Source organism: Bos indicus, chromosome 29, assembly GCF_029378745.1.
Source record: "Bos indicus isolate NIAB-ARS_2022 breed Sahiwal x Tharparkar chromosome 29, NIAB-ARS_B.indTharparkar_mat_pri_1.0, whole genome shotgun sequence".
Taxonomy (NCBI): Eukaryota; Metazoa; Chordata; class Mammalia; order Artiodactyla; family Bovidae; genus Bos; species Bos indicus.
In genome coordinates, this window is record NC_091788.1 from 2,440,928 (window position 1) to 2,456,140 (window position 15,213).

The 15,213-nt window shown below is 43.4% G+C and overlaps 1 protein-coding gene across 5 annotated transcripts in view; it reads right to left on the minus strand.

The window, feature by feature from the left end:
- Positions 1-15,213, minus strand: part of FAT3 (FAT atypical cadherin 3) — an 801,654-nt gene that overhangs the window by 386,348 nt on the left and 400,093 nt on the right. The window lies entirely within an intron of this gene.

Genomic DNA, 15,213 nt, shown 5'->3' on the forward strand with positions numbered 1-15,213 from the left:
TTCAAAGCTATGGTTTTTCCAATAGTCATATATGGATGTGAGAGTTGGACTATAAAGAAAGCTGAGTGCCAAAGAATTGATGCCTTTGAACTGTGGTCTTGGAGAAGACTCTTAAGAGTCCCTTGGACTGCAAGTGAATTCAACCAGTCAATCCTAAAGGAAATCAGTCCTGAATATTCATTTTCAGGACTGATGTTGAAGCTGAAACTCCAATACTTGGGCCACCTGATATGAAGAACTGACTGCTTGGAAAAGACCCTGATGCTGGGAAAGATTGAAGGTGGGAGAAGGGGACAACAGAGGATGAGATGGTTGGATGGAATCACCAGGTTGATGGACATGAATTTGAGTAAGTCCCGGGGGTTGGTGATGGACAGGGAGGCCTGGCGTGCTGCAGTCCAGGGGGTCGCAAAGAGTTGAACATGACTAAGCAACTGAACTGAACTGAACTGAGCTGAATAGTCCAATTAAAAAAAAGAGAGGCAGAGAAAGGAGAATGACTCAGAATGTGAAGCAAGAAGACCAAAAAGACATATTAGTTACACTCTTTAGTTTTGCTGAGGATGCTAAATGCAGACTATATGTCAGATGAACTTTATCCTAGGTTGGTCCTGTCTGAGTTAATGTATTAGTATATTAATTTGAGAGGTTATCAATTTCCATTTCCCTCTAAGTGTGATTTCCACAGACCAACTCAGAGCAAAGCTTTCTATCAAACCCCTGACTTCATTCAACAGAAAGGAGGAAAATACAAAAGAAGCGGAAGGCTATCTGGTGAAGCTTCCTAAACTTTTCCCATGTTTTTCTTCATTAATAGAGAAAAGAGTGTCTCTATTCAAGGGGAATATTCCAAGACGCTTCCGTTAATGGGAAAGGTCTGTGTAACACTAATTAGATTTGCTAAATGCAAAGATTTTCTTTTAGACAAGAGAGCCTGAATTAAATTTAATTTAACATAATTGTAGGAGATGGGTGGTTTAAAAAAATATTTTGCAAAGTGCTAATGTGATTCACCGTAATCACAGCCTAATAAAGGAAACCAATATTTACAGGGAAGTATATGAAGTGAAGCACAAAAATTGTTAAGGAGTATTTAACAGGTGCTTTATCATGCATGATATATTTCACTTCCACTGCTTTCTGTGGCACCTACTGTGGCTAAGTTTTACACCTAGGTGTTTGCTTCCATGCTCGAAGAGGTCCAATTCCATGTTAAGATAATATTTAGAGAAATGCATTTTCCAACTAGTGAACAGGACTTTACCTTCACAATAGAAGATCTGAAGATGAGCTGAAGTTCATATGATTTACTCCTTTAAGACAAAGTGGATTGAGGTAATCTTGAAGGGCGTCACGGCATTCTGTGCGCCATCACAGTATTTCACACTTACTAAACTTAGAGAACCTTTCCAGACCAAAGATTTCATCTGATATCTAGCTCTGAGCAAGTGACTGAATGTCATGGACCCTTAGTTTCCTCATTCCAAAATAATAAATGTAATGAATGCTTTGTGTAAAAGGTTGGTACATATAGCAAATTAAAATATGAGCTGTTCAGTTAAATTTGAACATCAGATAAACAACAAATAAAGTTTAAGATAACTCTTTAGCATATTACACGACTCAGTATTTTCATCCTATATTTTATCTGGCAACCCTACTTGTATAGATTAAGTTAAATAAATCATGGACAGCCTGGCACATACTAATATGTGTGTGTGTGCATACCCACATGCATATGTAAACCCAAGTGCAATTATATTTTCTGAGGGAGGTATAGTGGGCGAAAGAGAAGACTATGGCATCTCCTCCCTGCCCTAACCCGCAGGAGACTTTATCAGCTAGATGGTAGGATGAGATACCCGTTCCTGGAACAACTGTAAGATAACAATTCAGTCAAGGCCAAAATCATGAATGCACTATGTGGATGAGGATGGGGAAAAATCAGATGGCCTGAATTGTGGGACAATAAAATCATTGAGAGAATATATCTTGAATTGGGTTCTAAATGGAGTGCGATGGAAAAATGAGAGTAAAAAGGACACTGTTTTAGATAACGGGCCATCCCAGCACAAGCAAATTCCCCAAGGGGGACAGGAGCCCGTGGTCCTCAAAAGTCACCAAAAAGAGCCACCCAACAGGGGGATACTTGGTGGGAGAGGGCAAAGAAGCTTGCCTAGAGAGGGTGAGGGCAGATTATACAGGGTTTTGGGTGCTGATATAAGACTCTGACTTGTTAATTTCATAGGGGCCATAATTCCCTTTCCTACAAGGAGAACAGCAGACCTCTGTGTCCCTACTAGGATATGTGATATGTTGGGTGGTGACGTGCATTTGGGCTGAAAAACAGACAGGGAAAGTAGAGCCAAGAGTCAGTTCCTTGGAAGAATGAGAACAGAAAACAAAGCAAAGAGCTGCCCAGTGAGGGCCATGACATGATGGAATGATCCAGAGGCCAAACTCAAGCACGTGGAAACACGTTAGAAACTAGGAACCCCAAAGCAAACACGGGAAGATGGAATGCAATGAAAAAGGCAAAGGCTGAAAAAGTTCCCTGAGCTCTAAATTGCACCTGTGGGATTTGATGGCTTCCCAAAGCTTAGAAGGAGAGGGCAAGACTGCCAAGAAATCTGAACAGGCTCAGATGAGGTAGCTGGGGCAGGAATTCAGCTATAAATCATCAAGAGAAGCCCAGAGCAAGAGGACAAAAGTGAGAGTGGGCAAAAGACATTCGATTCAAAGGCATAAAGACAAGACCACTGATGGTGGGTAAAGAGGCGTCAAGAGGGGAAACAGATTCAACAAATATTTAGTTAATGTCCAATATATACATGATGGGGTTCTAGACTTTGCAAAGAAGACAAGCATAAACAAGACATCAAAGCCTTCAAAATGATTCTGATTAAGGAAGGAAAGATTAAGATTAGGATAGAGAGATACAAACAGCCCGATTCTGATAAGGCAAGCAGAAGGCATGAACTAGGCACCACGTGGGTGTTGTGCTGTGCTTCGCTGCTTAGTCATGACAGACTCTTTGTGACCCCAAGCCTGCCAGCCTCCTCTGTCCATGGGGATTCTCCAGGCAAGACTACTGGAGTGGATTGCCATCCCCTTTTCCAGGGGATCTTCCCAACCCAGGGATAGAACCCAGGTCTCCCGCACTGCAGGCGGGTTCTTTACCAGCTGAGACCCCAGGGAAGGCCGGGTACCATGGATGTGCCCCTGATAGGAAACTGTCCTTCCAAATTGGGAACGAGGAGGGAACTGGATAAAGAATCTTTGAGTTGAATCTTAAAGAGTGTGAAGGGTTTTAACGGGTGCCGCTAGTGTTGGGGGAAGAGTATCTCTAACAAAGGTGATATCAAACAGTCATGGTAGCACTGCTGGATGAAATGGAACAGTGGGCCCAGGGCCCAACGAGCCATCTAAATAAGGCTGCTCTGGAATTCGCTGGAGAAACAGAGCTTGAGTTAAAAGTGAAAATGAGAACATCAGTAAGAGATATGAGTCATTATTCTTCCCGACCTAACCTTCTACTTAACACAAAAAGCTTAATTTAAATTTTTTTCCATGCCAACTTAACAAAAAATAACAAAAGCAAGATACACTGGAGGCTGCTTTACACGCCTTAAGCAATTCAAGCAACTATCAGGCATTTAACGTACCCGGGATAACTAGCCTTATGTAATGTTCTAGTCTATGCCAAACTGTTCGTTTACCCCCACTACTGGCACTTTAAAAGCATATTAATTGTATAGAAATATTCTGAGATTACATAATTACTGCTTTTTATAAACATTTAATAATGTTCAAAGGAGGCATCCCACACTCTTTGCCATTTGGGGTACCAAAGTGTGTGCATGCTCAGTTGCTCAGTCATGTCCGACTCTGCGACCCCATGAACTGCACCCCACCGGGCTCTCCTATCCATGGAATTTTCCAGGCATGAATACTGGAGTGGGTTGCTATTTCCTACTCTTGGGGAGTCTCCTGCATTGGCAGGCGGATTCTTTACCACTGCGCCATGGAGGAAGCCCTCATAAGGTGATAGAATGTGGCAACTCCTTTGAATTCCAAAATCTGTCCATAACAGGTACTGGCAACGGGGCAGCTTTTCTGATGCTACTGCTAAAGTAGTCAGAATTCTGTAGCTATGAGAAAAAGAAACAGTCTTATGTTTTCTCATAAGGTCTTTACTTAATATGCCAAGTAGCATTTCATGGGGTCCTGCACGGCTGCCGCTCTTCGAGTGAAAGACTCTACATACTGAAGTACCCTGTCCCCAAATTTAATTATCTCAGGGCATGACCACGCACTATGATAGAATGTGCCCTTTTATCTACTGCCTCTAGCAATCTGCTGAGATGGAAAGGTGGCCTATTATTAAATATATCTCCAGAAAAAAAGAGAGATTCTATAAATTCAATCAATACTGCATTCCAGTAGCTTACAACTCTCAGATGCATCAGGGTCTCCCTAGAGCACTGCTTATAATCCTCTGGTCATAATTTAAAGCAATTTCTTTTCATTCTGGCCTCCAGTCACCATCCACCTCTCATATATCTCTCAGCCTATAGCTTGTCTTCTATTTTATTCTCTCTCTCCAACCTTTCCCTAACAAGTTCTGCTTCCTAATTCGGAGTCATTTTCACTGATCCATTCCTGACCTTTTCCAAATATTTCATTTATCGTAGGGTCCTGACATAGCAATTTAATAAGAACAGACCACTGATCTTTATGTTACAAATTTTACTCCCAGAGGAGTCTGGATTTTAGCTTACAACACAATTAATGGGGCTATAGATACTCATCTGGTTTTTAATAAAGATCTGTCTTAGAACCATGGGCTCAGAAATGCCCTTATAAGGCAATACCATCCAGTCACCAAGATAACAGACTATTTTTATTTTCACCAGTTTTTCATTCCTTTCAACTCCTCTGTCAAAGCCACATACTTAATTATCTTTCCAGCACTGGTTTTTTATGACATATTAGACAATTACAGTGAAAAATGTTACTTTGTCATGTACTTTTCTTCTAAAGAACACAAAGCTTCTCTCATAAGTGATCTAATGTTCCTTAAAGCTCTCATCTCTGAGAGGTGGAAGTTTTTATTACTCCTTATTTTATAAACAGGCAAAGTTAGGCCTCAGAGGAGGACATGATTAGGGTTTGACAGACGGTTAGAACAGAGGTAAGAACTGGGTTGTGTATTCCTGGTTCTTTGCTGCCTAATGCAATCGGAAGATTGCCTTGGTAATAACTCTCTCAAATTTGCAGTCCATTATCAAAAGAGTAAATATCTCCAACCCCGTGTAACTGTGCTGCAGGAAACAACACGGCCTGGTGGAAAGCCCATGAGGTCTGCAGTTGGAAAGCTTCTTAGAGGTGTGACTTCCAGTTGATCACTCAAACTCTGGGTTTTTGTTTTGTAAAGTGGTCTTGTGGCGGCTCGGCAGTAGAAAAACCACCTGCCAATGCAGGAGACGTGGGTTCGATCCCTGGGTCGGGAAGATCCCCTGGAGAAGGCAACGGCTACCCACTCCAATATTCTTGCCTGGGAAATCCCATGGACTGAAGATCCTGGTGGGCTACAGTCCATGGGGTTGCGCAAGAGTCAGACATGCTTCAGTGACTAACAGCACAACAACTTGATAACAAAAGTGACCATAGGGTAAATGAGAGGGTACACAGCAGCACTTCCAAGCTAGGTATATGCCTTATCACTGCAATGAGCAAACCACCTTCAAACCTTTGACTCTTCAAGGCGCTGTATAATTATTTTAAATGACTTGGCACATGTACAATCTGTCAATAAAGAGAATCAAGTAACCATGTGAACACTACTAGTCAGTGTTGGTCAAATTAGTTTTTCTTTTTTCTTATCCTTACTATTTAGTACTCGGATAGTTCTTTTCTGGTAACACTTCAGTATCTCTTTGAGTCCATAACTGATTAGCCTGCATATAATTTTTCAATGTGAAGCTTAGAATTTACATAATAGCTATGTGTCCCATTACACCGTGTATACTTTCGGTATGTCACAAGAATCTGCTGGACCATTCCTAGTAGAAGGATTACTTGTAAATGATTTACTTCTCAGTGTGTTTATTCTCTAGTTCACTGTTCTCTCCTTTTCTCTCTCTTCTCTCTTTCTCTAAAACTCAATTTCTTTATCTCCCAGGTTTCCCACAAGACACAATCGAAGGAAATAAAACAATAAAAAATTATATCACAAAAAGCTTATATCACAAACAGATCTGCATTTTTCTTTGGAAATGGATGCTATCTCCCAGCATCTGGATGCCCTGTGAACCCTGTGAGGTTCTTTGTTGAGCTCCAGGTAATCTGAATGCAGGAATTTCAGTGCCACGGTATTAATTTTCTTTTTTTTTTTTAATTTATTTAGTTTCAGTTCAGTTCAGTCGCTCAGCCATGTCCAACTCTTTGCGACCCCATGAATCACAGCACGCCAGGCCTCCCTGTCCATCACCAACTCCCAGAGTTCACTCAGACTCACGTCCATCGAGTCAGTGATGCCATCCAGCCATCTCATCCTCTGTCATCCCCTTCTCCTCCTGCCCCCAATCCCTCCAGCATCAGAGTCTTTTCCAGTGAGTCAACTCTTCGCATGAGGTGGCCAAAGTACTGGAGTAGGCTAATTACTTTACAGTACTGTGATGGTTTTTGCCATCCACTGACATCAATCAGCCCCGGGTGTATGTGTGGCCCCTACCCTGAACACCCTCCCCTCCCCCTCCCCCCATCCCATCCCTCTGGGTTGTCCCAGCATGCCAGCTTTGAGTGCCCTGCTTCATGCAGCGAGCTGGGACCAGCCATCTATTTCACATAAAGCCACTTTCCTCTCTTGAGGACCATAAAACTTTCAGTGCGATGAGCATACTGCTTCTGTCTCTTCCTGGTGGTTATCAAAAGCAAAACCTAAGTTAGAGACAAAAGGGGTATTTTTTGGTTATTGTTTTTGGTATTTAAGCTGCTCCTTTATCACTCACAGGAAAGGTATAATTCTTACTATGTTTCTTCCTCCATCATGTGACAAACATCAACTGATTGGAACTTTGGCCTCGAAGTTAATGCCAATTTTCAGAGGAGTATTCCTCACAGGATGCCAACTTGGTATGTTTTGCCCACATCTGCCACTTTTAGCATTTGAGAACAGAGGCTAGAATTTGAGTGGATGTCCCAATAGCACAAAAGCGCTTCTCGAACTGTACTTACTGAAATAAGAACAGCTTACACATCATGCTTGGGAATGAACACACGATAAAAACAGAAATATGAACTTTCAGGCTATAAATTTATAAATTTACTTGTGATACAATCCATCTGTTTGTCAAAATGTCCCAAAGACCTCACCACCAGATGCTATTTAATGACACAGGCAAGGTTGTGTTGAGGTTGAGACCAACAAGTAGCTGAAACCAAACCAAGAATATTTAGTATTCTCTAGGAATCAGCTCTGGGAAGCCCCGCCTCCAGAGAAATGGACGCAGCTCCGTGAGAGGCAAAGCGGGCAACTGTGGAGGCTGTACTGCTTCTTCAGTTTCACCCCATAAGGACACAACACTGTTAGTCACTCAGTCGTGTCCGACTGTTTGTGACCCATGGACTGCAGCCCGCCAGGCTCCTCTGTCCATGGGATTCTCAGGGCAAGAATACTGGAGCAGGTTGTCATTCCCTTCTCCAAGCGACATTCCTAACCCAGGGATCAAGCCTGGATCTCCTGGGTTGTCATTCCCTTCTCCAAGCGAAGTTCCTGACCCAGGGATTGAACCCGGATCTCCTGGGTTGTCATTCCCTTCTCCAAGTGATGTTCCTAACCCAGGGATTAAACCCGGATCTCCTCCACTGCAGGCGGGTTCTCTACTGCTGAGCCACCAGGCCTCTTCCTTTAAAAACTACTCTGATCATTTGTGTATACCACAGAGTCCTGTCCTGGGTCAGAGCAACCACTTATGCTGGCAAAGATGATACTAGGAATCAGCACACATTTTTAAGCTCTCAAGTTATAATTCACTTTATGACAGCTCAGTATTGCTGTTACCGTTGTTCAGTTGCTCAGTTGGGTCTGACTCTTTGCGACCCCATGGACTGCAGCACACCAGGCCTCCCTGCCCTCACCATCTCCTGGAGTTTGCCCAAGTTCATGTCCATTGCATGGGTGATGCCCTCCAGCCATCTCATCCTCTAATGCCCTCTTAATTCGCATGTGAACCTGAAATTAGTTGTGGTAAATTTGAGCACAACCTAGAAGTCTGGATCTCTGATACTTTTAAGTATCTCTGCTTTATCGCAAACGCTGACTTTCCATTTCTAGTCTCAAGAAACTGAAAATGGTCCTGAAGAAAAGTCTTCTTCCTTCTGCCTACTAACACATATGGATTTTTTATTTATTTAAAAAATTTTTTTTTTGTTTTTAAACTATTGGTTTTGCCAAATATCGAAATGAATCCACCACAGGTATACATGTGTTCCCCATCCTGAACCCTCCTCCCTCCTCCCTCCCCATACCATCCCTCTGGGTCGTCCCAGTGCACCAGCCCCAAGCATCCAGTATCCTGCATCGAACCTGGACTGGCAACTCATTTCATATATGATATTATACATGTTTCAATGCCATTCTCCCAAATCATCCCACCCTCTCCCTCTCCCACAGAGTCCAAAAGACTGTTCTATACATCAGTGTCTCTTTTGCTGTCTCGTATACAGGGTTATTGTTACCATCTTTCTAAGTTCCATATATATGCGTTAGTATACTGTATTGGTGTTTTTCTTTATTTTTAAATTTATTCACGTTATTGCTGAGACTGCACCTTTTAGAAGTGCCAAGCATGGAGTCAGCACATGCTCTTAGCACTGAATCATACAATGACAACTTGGTGAAGCAACCAGTATCAGCCCCACTTTACGGTTAAAGAAACTGAGACTTAGAGAAGTGTTAATATTATTAAAAAGAGATCCTCCCCCTCTGCCTACCCTATAAAACAAACCAACAAAAAATCTAAACCAATTCTCTTACAAGATCTTTAGAAGGGTCTTATGTATTACATACTTGGATAATTAAGTTGAAAGTATGAGAGACAAAATATATAGTTTAATTCCAAATTTGATTCATTTCAGGAAATCTCATTACAGATTCATATGTAGTATATTATTATTATATTTCTTCAGCATCGTTTACAATCAATTTACACTGTTGCCTGGGAAGTCGAAAGAGGCAGCAGAAGCAACCAGACTGAGGGTGGTTCTGGTATTGGGCACTGAAAAAGAGGCCAGAGGGATGGTGTTTACTATGTTCCTTTAATGCGTCAAATGGGAAAGAATCTGCCTGCACTGCAGGAGACCCGGGTTCAATTTCTGGGTCAGGAAGATTCCCTGGAGAAGGGGATGGCAACCCACTCCAGTATTCCATGGACAGAGGAGCCTGGCAGGCTACAGTCTATGGGCTTCTCAATCGGACACAACTGAGCGACTAATCGGAGAAGGCAATGGCACCCCACTCCAGTACTCTTGCCTGGAAAAATCCCATGGATGGAGGAGCCTGATGGGCTGCAGTCCAGGAGGTCGCTAAGAGTCGGACACGACTGAGAGACTTCACTTTCACTTTTCACTTTCATGCATCGGAGAAGGAAATGGCAACCCACTCCAGTGTTCTTGCCTGGAGAATCCCAGGGACGGGGGAGCCTGGTGGGCTGCCGTCTATGGGGTCCCGCAGAGTCGGACACGACTGAAGCGACTTAGCAGCAGCAGCAGCAGCATATTCTCTCAGATAATATTTACATCACCTGTATTAGCTTTATATATTGTCCCTCAAAATTCCTGAAGTAGCTAAATGATATCCATGCCCGACAACAGTATAAATAATAAATGAGAAAATCAGGGTAAACAGAGACCAATGATAGGGCAGTTTTTAAAAAGCAAGTCACAAGCATTATAATAATCATATATTTTGTGTGGGCGGGAGCCTGGGCTCCAAAGCCACCAGGTCTGGATCCGAGGGCAGGCCAGCTGGCAACCCCACTCCGTAATGGGGTGGAATCTTGAGTCAGTGACCGTGGTACACTCAAAGCCTCAGTCCCCTTCTCGGCAAAGTGGAGATGATGATGGGAGCATCACTATCCCCACCCAGAGCTGGGATAAGATAAACATTCAGAATATATACTAAATGCTTCGCACAGTGACTACAATGAAGCAAGGCTCCACACACATTAGCCATCGATAGAAAAACAATGCACGATACATAGGGCTCAACGAGGTTGCCGAAGACACAGTATATTTACTAGAAGCTCACCAGCATGAGGCTCAATCTCAAACACACTGAAATAGGAAGAACAGAAATCTGCTTCAAGATCTACAGGTTGTATTAGCAGAAAACAAATCAACCACTGAAGAGATACACAGCTGCTTTCCCTTTCTCTTAAAGAGGCTGATGACAATGCTTCCTGTGATGGCATTATTATCCGCATCTTATTGACAAAGAAACAAAACCCTTCAAAGTCAAACTCCAGGCTCAGTAGCACAATGAGAGACTGAGCAGGACACAGGGCTCCTGCTACGTGAGTCTGCTGCCGGGTAAAGGCATTTGGACTCCATTGAGAGATTTGCTCAGACAGTAAAGAATCCGGCTAGAATGCAGGAGATGCGGGTTCAATCCCTGGGTCAGGAAGTTCCCCTGGAGAATGAAATGATAACCCACTGCAGAATACTGCCTAAAAAATTCCAAGGACAGAGGAGCCTGGCGGACTACAGTTCATGGTCTTGCAAAGCGTTGGACATGACTGAAGTGACCGAGCATGCATGTAGGCACAAGAGATTTGGGGCACACCATCAAGGGAGCGGACGCTTCTGTTATCTCTGGCATGTGCCATGAACACATTTCAAATTCTAAGTCTGATGTGGGAAGGGGGAGTTTGGGGAGGGATTTTTATTTCCTGCTGTTCTGCAGCTACACTGTCATCTCAAACTTAGAGATGGGAAAAGCAGACCACCTGACCTGCCTCTTGAGAAATCTGTATGCAGGTCAGGAAGCAACAGTTAGAACTGGACATGGAACAACAGACTGGTTCCAAATAGGAAAAGGAGTACGTCGAGGCTGTATATTGTCACCCTGCTTATTTAACTTAGATGCAGAGTACATCATGAGAAATGCTGGACTGGAAGAAACACAAGCTGGAATCAAGATTGCTGGGAGAAATATCAATAACCTCAGATGTGCAGATGACACCACCCTTATGGCAGAAAGTGAAGAGGAACTCAAAAGCCTCTTGATGAAAGTGGAAGCGGACAGTGAAAAAGTTGGCTTAAAGCTCAACATTCAGAAAACGAAGATCATGGCATCCGGTCCCATCACTTCATGGGAAATAGATGGGGAAACAGGGGAAACAGTGTCAGACTTTATTTTTCTGGGCTCCAAAATCACTGCAGATGGTGATTGCAGCCATGAAATTAAAAGACGCTTACTCCTTGGAAGGAAAGTTATGACCAACCTAGATAGCATATTCAAAAGCAGAGACATTACTTTGCCAACAAAGGTCTGTCTAGTCAAGGCTATGGTTTTTCCTGTGGTCATGTATGGATGTGAGAGTTGGACTGTGAAGAAGGCTGAGCGCCGAAGAATTGATGCTTTTGAACTGTGGTGTTGGAGAAGACTCTTGAGAGTCCCTTGGACTGCAAGGAGATCCAACCAGTCCATTCTAAAGGAGATCAGCCCTGGGATTTCTTTGGGAGGAATGATGCTGAAGCTGAAACTCCAGTACTTTGGCCACCTCATGTGAAGAGTTGACTCATTGGAAAAGACTCTGATGCTGGGAGGGATTGGGGGCAGGAGGAGAAGGGGACGACAGAGGATGAGATGGCTGGATGGCATCACTGACTCGATGGATGTGAGTCTGAGTGAACTCCGGGAGTTGGTGATGGACAGGGAGGCCTGGCGTGCTGCGATTCATGGGGTCACGAAAAGTTGGACACGACTGAGCGACTGATCTGATCTTGGCCACCAGAGACCGCAACACATAAAACAGGTGTGTGACACGGCTCTGTGGCAACCAGCCTCATCCACTGCTACACTATTTTTAACCAGCAGGGAGAAATAAACCAAATTTCTCTTTCCCCTAAAGGCCCTTGGAATGTTTGGAGGCACGTCAGCTTTGTGAAAACCAGCATTTGCTCCTTTATGAAACCTGCCTTGAGTGGAATGTGTCGGTTACATGTGGCTGGATGGAGACCCTTCGTTGTAGGTGATTTCAATTTTCCTTTTTAGTTGTTTTAATCGGTCAGTATCTTAGTTTCCTAGAACTGCCAGAACAAAGTACCACAAGCTGAGTGGCTTAAGGTAACAGAAATATATTCTCCTATAGTTCTGGAGGCGAAGATGTCAAAATCAAGGTGTCAGCAGAGTTGGTTTCCTTTGGAGGGTCTGAAATTGGGAGCTTCTCCAGCTTCTGGTGGCTGCTGGCACCCTGAGTGTCCTTGGCTGGGGCAGCATTGCTCCTTCACTCTGACCTCTGCCTGTGTCTTCACATGGCCTTCTTCTCCCTGGGTTACTCTGTGTCTTCTTTCCTGTCCCCTTTTATAAGAAGATTTACTATGGGACTTAAAGCCCACTGTATTTATTTATTTTCAAATTATTCCAATGAGAAGCTTATTTTATTTGTTGTGTTAGTTTCAAGTGTACAGCCAAGTAATTCAGCAAATGGATTTCCCTAGTGACTCTGGGGTAAAGAATCTGTCTGCAATGCAGGAGATGCACGTTTAACCCCTGGGTCAGGAAGATCCCCGGAGAAGGAAATGGAAACCCACTCCAGTATTCTTGTCTAGGGAATTCCCTGGACAGAGGAGCCTGGTGGGCTACAGTCCATGCGGTCACAAGAGTTGGAGATGACTCAGTGACTAAACCACTACCACCGTATATATATATATATATATATATATATATATATATAAATATATTCTTACTCAGATTCTTTTCCATTACAAGTTATTCTGAATATTGAGTGTAATTCTTGTGCTATACAGCAGGTTCTTGTTGTTTACCTATTTTATATATAGGAGTATCTATATCTCGGAGAAGGCAATGGCAACCCACTCCAGTACGCTTGCCTGGCTAATCCCATGGACGGAAGGGCCTGGTGGGCTGCAGTTCATGGGGTCGCTGGGAGTCAGACACGACTGAGTGACTTCACTTTCCCTTTTCCCTTTCATGCATTGGAGAAGGAAATGGCAACCACTCCAGTGTTCTTGCCTGGAGAATCCCAGGGATGGGGGAGCCTGGTGGGCTGCCGTCTCTGGGGTCGCACAGAGTCAGACACGACTGAAGCGACTTAGCAGCAGCAGCAGTATGTATATCTACTATATATTTAATTTGAGATAAACCCAAATATCTAATTGGAGAGCCCACTTTAAATCCAGGATGATCTCATCTCAAAATCCTTAACTTAATTACGTCTGTTCCCAAAAAGGCTCATGCTCACAGGTGCTGGGATTAGGACGTGGACACACATTTTAGGGGTCTTACATGAGCTATTCTTACCACTACAACCAGTGGTTGTCTGTGTTCAGGCTTCCCAGCTGGGTCAGTGGTAAAGAATCCTCATGCAGTGCAGGAGCCACAGGAGACCCAGCTTCCATCCCTGTGTCGGGAAGATCCCCTGGAGGAGGGCAGGGCAACCCACTCCAGTATTCTTCCCTGGAGAATCCCTAAAGCTGAGCATGCATGCAATCTGTGTTCACTCCCAGCAATTCCAACAAAATGGAAAGTAGAGGGGCGTTTCTAGGACTCATGGAGAGACTTCCCGTTGGGGTAAGGTTTGATATTTTGAGGAAATTACTCCTATCCCTACCAGCATAGTCACCCCAGGGGCTCAGGGAGCAGAGGCTGAAGTGGCTACCTCTTCAGGATCCTCCGACAGCACATTTAAGCATTTATGACCCAAGACTAGTCTGTTGGCTCATGAAAAACAAGAACATCCCTCTTCATCTCTGTGCCTTAGCACCTGCACAGGTCCCGGGACACAATAATTAAGACAGTTAAGCTCCAGGGAAGGTGGGGAAATTAAGAAACTGGAATAGTAGACAGAAGACAAAATAGCACCGGTTTTGCACAACTCAGCAGTGTTGCCTAAACCAAGCTATGGCATTTCTCAATTTTGATAAGACTCAATCTCCCTTCTCTCTTTTCACTGGCATGCTGGGTACCGTCTTCTCACAGCGTCAGCTTCTTAATTAGGTTAGCAAGACACCAAATGCTTATCAGTTCACCCATGAGGAAGTCAAATGCTTGAGTTGTAAGTAGTGGAAATTCAATGTATATTACAGAAGATGAAGGGTTCTGTTGTCATGGTAACTGAACAGACTGAACAACTCCCCCATTCAGCAATTAGTTACTTCAGTGACTGGTTAACTAGTTAAAAACACCTCAATGTACACAGTCATTTTCATTCTTTCACTCCTGGGAGAGATTTCAGTTTTATACCTCTCCTGACATGCAAGAGGTCCTACGGATGCATCACCACACGCTGCCTTTCATTTAACTATCTTCTTAAGGTTGCAATATTGACAGATTTTTTAAAAACCATGGTCAGTTGTTGATACTCTTGCTCGAATAGCACAGAGAGCAAGTGGCATTTTAAAAAATGTCCCCCGACATTTAGTGCATGGATGAGAAAATGGTGAACTGTCTACAGTACTTATTTCATGTTATTTTTGTCATCAGATGCTCAGGGTTACCATTTCATCCTGGCTGGCTTCAGGCTAAATTGCATTTGAGAATCTATCAGCTTTTGAGTATAAAAATTACCCATAAAACTTGTTGGTAGAATAACATATAAACTTAGTTAAATATTATTGGGTTGGCCAAAAACTTCACCTGGTTTTTCCTACTATCTTCTGGAAAAACGCAAACAAAATTTTTGGCTAACTCAGTATCATTAAAAATATAGATCTCTAATGTTGTTTAGTCACTAAGTTGTGTCTGACTCTTTGGGACCGTGTGGACTGTAGCCCACCAGGCTCCTCTGTCCATAGAATTTCCCAAGCAAGAATACTGGAGGGGGTTGCCATTTCCTTCTCCAGGGGATCTTTCCAACCCAGGGATCAAACCCATGTCTCCTGCATTGTGGGCAGTTTCTTTACAGCTAAGACACAAGGGAAGCCCAGACCTCTAAGATCTTTCCATTTAAACTGTACAATGAATGA